This window comes from Tribolium castaneum, unplaced genomic scaffold, assembly GCF_031307605.1.
Source record: "Tribolium castaneum strain GA2 unplaced genomic scaffold, icTriCast1.1 ptg000027l, whole genome shotgun sequence".
In the NCBI taxonomy this organism is placed as follows: Eukaryota; Metazoa; Arthropoda; class Insecta; order Coleoptera; family Tenebrionidae; genus Tribolium; species Tribolium castaneum.
In genome coordinates, this window is record NW_026986636.1 from 3043663 (window position 1) to 3053761 (window position 10099).

General features: G+C 28.2%; 1 long non-coding RNA gene across 1 annotated transcript; it reads left to right on the plus strand.

The window, feature by feature from the left end:
- Positions 1-392: 392 nt before the first annotated feature.
- Positions 393-1609, plus strand: LOC135267428 (uncharacterized). Its single transcript, XR_010335860.1, has 2 exons — positions 393-657; positions 709-1609. It is a non-coding gene; the product is annotated as an uncharacterized LOC135267428 (long non-coding RNA).
- The last annotated feature ends 8490 nt before the right edge of the window (positions 1610-10099 follow it).

Here is a 10099-nt window from a genome sequence, read left to right on the forward strand (position 1 = left end):
TTGCTTTAAAATAAAATGTTTGAAAAACTGAAATTAAACTAATTTAATTGTGTCTAACACTTTAGTAGAGGAAAAAGAAGAAGACATAAAAGTCACTAAAGGTTTCAAAGTTGTCTTTAATCGTCATATTAATAACAATAACATTAATAATAATAATACTAATTGTACTAAATTTGCTTATATGCAAACGCTTAATTAAGGTAACAGTGTTTTGGTTTCTTGCTCATATCTCGAAAACAGTTACTCCTATCAATTTTTATTTTTTTACTAAAATTCAAGCTGATAAAATTTCCTACAAAATAGTTATTTGCATTTTTTATGTAGGACTAACCATAAGCGAGATATAAGATTGAAAATTTTTCCATAATTTTACAGCATGTCGACGTGAGACTTACAGGTCTATAGTTAGCAGGATCAAGTTTATCTCCTGACTTGTACAAAGGCGTGATTGTTGCTTGCAACCACTCGTAGGGCAAAGTGCCTTGTAAGAATGATTTTGTCATCATTTTGGCAAGTGGGCCCGACAACGAAGCAGCACAAGTTCTCAGGAGTTTGGGAGGTATCTGATCCGGACCTGGAGCTGTATTTAATTTAATGGCACAGAGTTGGCTTTTTACCAGATCCGGAGTAAAATTAATATAAGACAACCCACTAAATGTACTTGTAGGCATAAATGACGGTATATTATTATTAATGTTTAAATTATAGGTAGCAGCAAAACTGTCCGCTAAAGTGTTTGCAGTTTCTGTATGATCGGAGCAGAGTAGACCTGAAGCATTTCGTACTAAAGGGACCGACACACGACTAGAGATAAATTTACGTACATGGGAATAAAATAGTTTTGGTTTATTTAATATAGAATTTTCATAATTACACCTGGCTATTTGTAAATCAGATTTTAGTTGGTTAGAAAATCTTTTATAAGCAGAAAAATTATCTTCAGTAGGCTTCCTTTTAAATTTTTTCCATAATTTAGCTTTGTATTTTATTTTGTCAAGCATGTGTTGATTTATCCACGGTTTATCTTTTCTCAGTCGGTTTGTAAACAGTCTGGAATTTGTTGTAATGCAAGTTTGTAAAATCGATTTAAAATGTTTCCATTGTTCTTCCGCATTTAGTGAATCTAAACCATTCCAGTCGTAAGTCAAGAGACTTTCGTCTATGCGAGTGTAGTCAACAATTGATGTTGTTTTAATTCTTGCATTTGGCTCTGAATATATCATAATTTGTAACTCAATTTCGATTTTTGAATGATCAGATGTACCTACAGGATTCGAAACGTTTAAAGACGATACAAGGTTAACGTCAGACAAAATTACCAAATCAAGTAATGAAGGACGTTGTTGGGATCTAAATCGTGTAGGTTCAGTGACTATTTGTGACAAATTATTCTCCAAGAGCAATTCAGAAAATTGTTTTTCGATGATTGTTTGACCTGTTGTGTTTTTAGCAGACCAGTCTATACATGGAAAATTGAAATCTCCCATGATAATTAAGTTAGGATACTGATTAATAGTTGATTGTATGGTATTAAATAGATTTTTATCATTTTCGTGATTGTTAAAAGACGCTCCTGTTGGTGGTCTGTAAATACATGCTATAACAAAGGTTTGTTCATTTCCTTCAAATTTTAACCATAGAGAATCATAAGGTTTAACAGATATGCAAATTTGAGTAATTTTAAAAAATTTTAAAATTTTAATTTTATCTACATAAAAACACACACCGCCACCTTTTTGAGATAGGCGATCATCTCTGTAAATAGAGTAATTTTCAATGTGTACAGCATCATCAGAGATAGACGGATTAAGCCAAGTCTCCGTGAGTGCGATAATAGAAGGTCTAAATTCAGTTACTTCTAATAACAAATCATTAAATTTTGAAGATAAAGATGCGATATTCGTATACAGAAGAGCCATTGAACAAGGGTAAATATTTAGTTTTTTTGATGTGAAATAATTTTTGGTACGTGGTTAACGTATTTAATTGTCAAGTCCTTTTCGCCAACATCAAGTCTTCGCTTTAATTCATCACGCAAATTGTTTAAATGCTTTAGTTGACCCGGGGTTTTATCATCACTAATAGTAATGTGAGCAAATTGTGGGTGCTGCAGCAAAGACGATTTTTTCTTCAAGCATAGACGTGCCATTTGTTGAGTTTTAAATTGCAATTTTAATAAGCGAGGTTTATCACCGACGGTTTTTCCTACGCGAAAAACATTTTCCGGACCAATCACAAGTGATGGATCAATGACCTCGAGGACATCATTTACCACATCCACGTCTTGTTTATTAGCGACAGGTTTAACATTGTACATAATAACATTGCACGCACGAGCCGACCTGTCCACAGATTCGGCGATAATTTCTTCGCGGTTTATAGCTTGAGACGTATTGTTATTAATAATAAGAGATTCGAGTTTGCTAAGACGCTCATCAAATGATGATTTTATGTCATTTACGAGTTTTTTAATTTCTGAAATTGCTGTGATAGTTACGTTGCATCTATTACAAAACAGTTTGATATTTGGAGAGCGAGACTGAGAAATAAAGGCGATTTCATTTTCGCTTATTTTGAGGCAACGACAGTGAATATTTAGCGAACAGCCGTCACACACCACGATAGGTGTATCACGACTTACGCTTTTAAAACAGTGGCAGCAATTAAATTCAGCCATTAAATTTAGTGATTTAAACTGAAATTAATGAAATTAATGTAGACAAAATTTGGACACCAGACGCTCACTCTGCGACAGAGCGATAAATACTAAATTTTCACTGCGCCGCGCCGCCGCGATACCAGCTGCTGCTGCTATAGAGGGGCGAGCGCTATCTTATACTGCCGCGATAAGATATAATTATGCGTATCTAATGACGGATATTAACGAATTAAACAAGAATAACTTACCGAAATCGCAAAAATAGTAATTTCCAGAGGAAACAACAACAACCACATACACCCAGATATCAAATTCAACAATCAACACCAAGAATCAACCACTGAAAATGAATCCCAAAGGCAAGAGCACGCAGACACGTCTGTTTGAGACGAAGACGAAACTTATTACTGCACTTTTGCAGTATTAATGCACTATTTGCATTTTTCTTGTAGGACCAACCATAAGCGAGTTATAAAGTTGGATATAAATAATATTTAACAAAAACTTGCTTAAAAATAAAATGTTTGAAATACTGAAATTAAACTAAATTAATTGTGTCTAACACTTTAGTAGAGAAAAAAGAAAAAGACATAAAAGTCTCCAGTCTTCAGAATCGTTTTTAGTCGTCATATTAATAACAATAACATTAATAATAATAATACTAATAGTACTAAATCTGCTTATATGCAAGCGCTTTATTAAGGTAACAGTTTTTTGGTTTCTTGCTTATATCTCGAAAACAGTTACTCCTATAAATTTTTGTCTTTCTTTCAAAATTAAAGCTGATAAAATATTCTACAAAACAGTTATTTGCATTTTTCTTGTAGGACCAACCATAAGCGAGTTATAGAGTTGGATATAAATAATATTTAACAAAAATTTGCTTTAAAATAAAATGTTTGAAAAACTGAAATTAAACTAATTTAACTGTGTCTAACACTTTAGTAGAGGAAAAAGAAGAAGACATAAAAGTCACTAAAGGTTTCAAAGTTGTCTTTAATCGTCATATTAATAACAATAACATTAATAATAATAATACTAATAGTACTAAATTTGCTTATATGCAAACGCTTAATTAAGTTAACAGTGTTTTGCTTTCTTGCTCATATCTCGAAAACAGTTACTCCTATCAACTTTTATCTTTTTACTAAAATTCAAGCTGATAAAATTTCCTACAAAATAATTATTTGCATTTTTTATGTAGGACTAACCATAAGCGAGATATAAGATTGAAAATAATTAATATTTAAAAAAGAAGTGCTTTAACAGAAAATGTCTTGTGATTTAAAATACACTTAATTTATTAGGTCCAATACTTTATTAGAAAAAAAAGGGAGTGACATATAAGTCACTGAAGTCTTCAGAGTCGATTTTAAATGCTGCATTTTCGTCTTCGTCTCAAACATTGAATACTGAATTACATTTTTGTTCTGAAACGGTAACAGTTTTTACTTTGGTTTTTTGCTTATATCTCGAAAACAGTTACTCCTATCAATTTTTATCTTTCTTTCAAAATCAAAGCTGATAACATTTCCTACAAAATAGTTATTTGCATTTTTCTTGTAGGACCAACCATAAGCGAGTTATAAAGTTGGATATAAATAATATTTAACAAAAACTTGCTTAAAAATAAAATGTTTGAAATACTGAAATTAAACTAAATTAATTGTGTCTAACACTTTAGTAGAGAAAAAAGAAAAAGACATAAAAGTCACCAAAGTCTTCAAAATCGTTTTTAGTCGTCATATTAATAACAATAACATTAATAATAATAATACTAATAGTACTAAATCTGCTTATATGCAAGCGCTTTATTAAGGTAACAGTTTTTTGGTTTCTTGCTTATATCTCGAAAACAGTTACTCCTATGAATTTTTGTCTTTCTTTCAAAATTAAAGCTGATAAAATATTCTACAAAATAGTTATTTGCATTTTTCTTGTAGGACCAACCATAAGCGAGTTATAGAGTTGAATATAAATAATATATAACAAAAATTTGCTTTAAAATAAAATGTTTGAAAAACTGAAATTAAACTAATTTAACTGTGTCTAACACTTTAGTAGAGGAAAAAGGAAAAGACATAAAAGTCACTAAAGGTTTCGGAGTTGTCTTTAGTTGTCATATTAATAACAATAACATTAATAATAATAATACTAATAGTACTAAATTTGCTTATATGCAAACGCTCAATTAAGGTAACAGGGTTTTGGTTTCTTGCTTATATCTCGAAAACAGTTACTCCTATCAATTTTTATCTTTTTACTAAAATTCAAGCTGATAAAATTTCCTACAAAATAGTTATTTGCATTTTTCATGTAGGACTAACCATAAGCGAGATATAAGTTTGAAAATAATTAATATTTAAAAAAAAGTGCTTTAACAGAAAATGTCTTGTGATTTAAAATACACTTAATTTATTAGGTCCAATACTTTATTAGAAGAAAAAGGGGGTGACATATAAGTCACTGAAGTCTTCAGAGTCGATTGTAAATGCTGCATTTTCGTCTTCGTCTCAAACATTGAAAACTAAATTACATTTTTGTTCTGAAACGGTAACAGTTTTCACTTTGGTTTTTTGCTTATATCTCGAAAACAATTACTCCTATCAGTTTTTATTTTTTTTTCAAAATAAAGCTGATAAAATTTTCTACAAAATAGTTATTTGCATTTTTCTTGTAGGACCAACCATAAGCGAGTTATAAAGTTGGATATAAATAATATTTAACAAAAACTTGCTTAAAAATTAAATGTTTGAAATACTGAAATTAAACTAAATTAATTGTGTCTAACACTTTAGTAGAGAAAAAAGAAAAAGACATAAAAGTCACCAAAGTCTTCAGAATCGTTTTTAGTCGTCATATTAATAACATTAACATTAATAATAATAATACTAATAGTACTAAATTTGCTTACATGCAAACGCTTAATTCAGGTAACAATTTTTTGGTTTCTTGCTTATATCTCGAAAACAGTTACTCCTATCAATTTTTATCTTTTTACTAAAATTAAAGCTGATAAAATTTCCTACAAAATAGTTAATTGCATTTTTAATGTAGGACTAACCATAAGCGAGATATAAATTTGAAAATAATTAAAATTTAAAAAAAAGTGCTTTAACATAAAATGTCTTGTGATTTAAAATACACTTAATTTATTGGGTCCAATACTTTATTAGAAGAAAAAAGAGGTGACAGAAAGGTCACTGAAGTCTTTAGAGTCGTTTGTAAATGCTGCATTTTCGTCTTCGTCTCAAACATTGAAAACTGAATTACATTTTTGTTCAGTAACTGTTACAGTTTTCTTATTGGTTTTTTGCTTATATCTCGAAAACAGTTACTCCTATCAATTTTTATCTTTTTTTTAAAATTAAAGCTGATAAAGCTTCCTACAAAATAGTTATTTGCATTTTTCTTGTAGGACCAACCATAAGCGAGTTATAGAGTTGGATATAAATAATATTTAACAAAAATTTGCTTTAAATAAAATGTTTGAAAAACCGAAATTAAACTAAATTAATTGAGTCTAACACTTTAGTAGAGAAAAAAGAAAAAGACATAAAAGTCACCAAAGTCTTCAGAATCGTTTTTAGTCGTCATATTAATAACAATAACATTAATAATAATAATACTAATAGTACTAAATTTGCTTATATGCAAGCGCTTTATTAAGGTAACAGTTTTTTGGTTTCTTGCTTATATCTCGAAAACAGTTACTCCTATCAATTTTTATCTTTTTTCAAAATTAAAGCTGATAAAATTTCCTACAAAATAGTTATTTGCATTTTTCTTGTAGGACCAACCATAAGCGAGTTATAGAGTTGGATATAAATAATATTTAACAAAAATTTGCTTTAAAATAAAATGTTTGAAAAACTGAAATTAAACTAATTTAATTGTGTCTAACACTTTAGTAGAGGAAAAAGAAGAAGACATAAAAGTCACTAAAGGTTTCAAAGTTGTCTTTAATCGTCATATTAATAACAATAACATTAATAATAATAATACTAATTGTACTAAATTTGCTTATATGCAAACGCTTAATTAAGGTAACAGTGTTTTGGTTTCTTGCTCATATCTCGAAAACAGTTACTCCTATCAATTTTTATTTTTTTACTAAAATTCAAGCTGATAAAATTTCCTACAAAATAGTTATTTGCATTTTTTATGTAGGACTAACCATAAGCGAGATATAAGATTGAAAATAATTAATATTTAAAAAAGAAGTGCTTTAACAGAAAATGTCTTGTGATTTAAAATACACTTAATTTATTAGGTCCAATACTTTATTAAAAAAAAAAGGGGGTGACATATAAGTCACTGAAGTCTTCAGAGTCGATTTTAAATGCTGCATTTTCGTCTTCGTCTCAAACATTGAAAACTGAATTACATTTTTGTTCTGAAACGGTAACAGTTTTTACTTTTGGTTTTTTGCTTATATCTCGAAAACAGTTACTCCTATCAATTTTTATCTTTCTTTCAAAATTAAAGCTGATAACATTTCCTACAAAATAGTTACTTGCATTTTTCTTGTAGGACCAACCATAAGCGAGTTATAAAGTTGGATATAAATAATATTTAACAAAAACTTGCTTAAAAATAAAATGTTTGAAATACTGAAATTAAACTAAATTAATTGTGTCTAACACTTTAGTAGAGAAAAAAGAAAAAGACATAAAAGTCTCCAGTCTTCAGAATCGTTTTTAGTCGTCATATTAATAACAATAACATTAATAATAATAATACTAATAGTACTAAATCTGCTTATATGCAAGCGCTTTATTAAGGTAACAGTTTTTTGGTTTCTTGCTTATATCTCGAAAACAGTTACTCCTATAAATTTTTGTCTTTCTTTCAAAATTAAAGCTGATAAAATATTCTACAAAACAGTTATTTGCATTTTTCTTGTAGGACCAACCATAAGCGAGTTATAGAGTTGGATATAAATAATATTTAACAAAAATTTGCTTTAAAATAAAATGTTTGAAAAACTGAAATTAAACTAATTTAACTGTGTCTAACACTTTAGTAGAGGAAAAAGAAGAAGACATAAAAGTCACTAAAGGTTTCAAAGTTGTCTTTAATCGTCATATTAATAACAATAACATTAATAATAATAATACTAATAGTACTAAATTTGCTTATATGCAAACGCTTAATTAAGTTAACAGTGTTTTGCTTTCTTGCTCATATCTCGAAAACAGTTACTCCTATCAACTTTTATCTTTTTACTAAAATTCAAGCTGATAAAATTTCCTACAAAATAATTATTTGCATTTTTTATGTAGGACTAACCATAAGCGAGATATAAGATTGAAAATAATTAATATTTAAAAAAGAAGTGCTTTAACAGAAAATGTCTTGTGATTTAAAATACACTTAATTTATTAGGTCCAATACTTTATTAGAAAAAAAGGGGGTGACATATAAGTCACTGAAGTCTTCAGAGTCGATTTTAAATGCTGCATTTTCGTCTTCGTCTCAAACATTGAAAACTGAATTACATTTTTGTTCTGAAACGGTAACAGTTTTTACTTTGGTTTTTTGCTTATATCTCGAAAACAGTTACTCCTATGAATTTTTGTCTTTCTTTCAAAATTAAAGCTGATAAAATATTCTACAGAATAGTTATTTGCATTTTTCTTGTAGGACCAACCATAAGCGAGTTATAGAGTTGGATATAAATAATATTTAACAAAAATTTGCTTTAAAATAAAATGTTTGAAAAACTGAAATTAAACTAATTTAACTGTGTCTAACACTTTAGTAGAGAAAAAAGGAAAAGACATAAAAGTCACTAAAGGTTTCAGAGTTGTCTCTAGTTGTCATATTAATAACAATAACATTAATAATAATAATACTAATAGTACTAAATCTGCTTATATGCAAACGCTTAATTAAGGTAACAGTGTTTTGGTTTCTTGCTTATATCTCGAAAACAGTTACTCCTATAAATTTTTATCTTTTTACTAAAATTCAAGCTGATAAAATTTCCTACAAAATAGTTATTTGCATTTTTCATGTAGAACTAACCATAAGCGAGATATATGATTGAAAATAATTAATATTTAAAAAAAAAGTGCTTTAACAGAAAATGTCTTGTGATTTAAAATACACTTAATTTATTGGGTCCAATACTTTATTAGAAGAAAAAGGAAGTGACATAAAAGTCACTGAAGTCTTCAGAGTCGTTTTTAAATGCTGCAGTTTCGTCTTCGTCTCAAACATTGAAAACCGAATTACATTTTTGTTCAGTAACAGTCACAGTTTTCTTATTGGTTTTTTGCTTATATCTCGAAAACAGTTACTCCTATCAATTTTTATCTTTCTTTCAAAATTAAAGCTGATAAAATTTCCTACAAAATAATTATTTGCATTTTTCTTGTAGGACCAACCATAAGCGAGTTATAGAGTTGGATATAAATAATATTTAACAAAAATTTGCTTTAAAATAAAATGTTTGAAAAACTGAAATTAAACTAATTTAATTGTGTCTAACACTTTAGTAGAGGAAAAAGAAGAAGACATAAAAGTCACTAAAGGTTTCAAAGTTGTCTTTAATCGTCATATTAATAACAATAACATTAATAATAATAATACTAATAGTACTAAATTTGCTTATATGCAAACGCTTAATTAAGGTAACAGTGTTTTGGTTTCTTGCTCATATCTCGAAAACAGTTACTCCTATCAATTTTTATCTTTTTACTAAAATTCAAGCTGATAAAATTTCCTACAAAATAGTTATTTGCATTTTTTATGTAGGACTAACCATAAGCGAGATATAAGATTGAAAATAATTAATATTTAAAAAAGAAGTGCTTTAACAGAAAATGTCTTGTGATTTAAAATACACTTAATTTATTAGGTCCAATACTTTATTAGAAAAAAAAGGGGGTGACATATAAGTCACTGAAGTCTTCAGAGTCGATTTTAAATGCTGCATTTTCGTCTTCGTCTCAAACATTGAAAACTGAATTACATTTTTGTTCTGAAACGGTAACAGTTTTTACTTTGGTTTTTTGCTTATATCTCGAAAACAGTTACTCCTATCAATTTTTATCTTTCTTTCAAAATTAAAGCTGATAACATTTCCTACAAAATAGTTATTTGCATTTTTCTTGTAGGACCAACCATAAGCGAGTTATAAAGTTGGATATAAATAATATTTAACAAAAACTTGCTTAAAAATAAAATGTTTGAAATACTGAAATTAAACTAAATTAATTGTGTCTAACACTTTAGTAGAGAAAAAAGAAAAAGACATAAAAGTCACCAAAGTCTTCAGAATCGTTTTTAGTCGTCATATTAATAACAATAACATTAATAATAATAATACTAACAGTACTAAATCTGCTTATATGCAAGCGCTTTATTAAGGTAACAGTTTTTTGGTTTCTTGCTTATATCTCGAAAACAGTTACTCCTATGAATTTTTGTCTT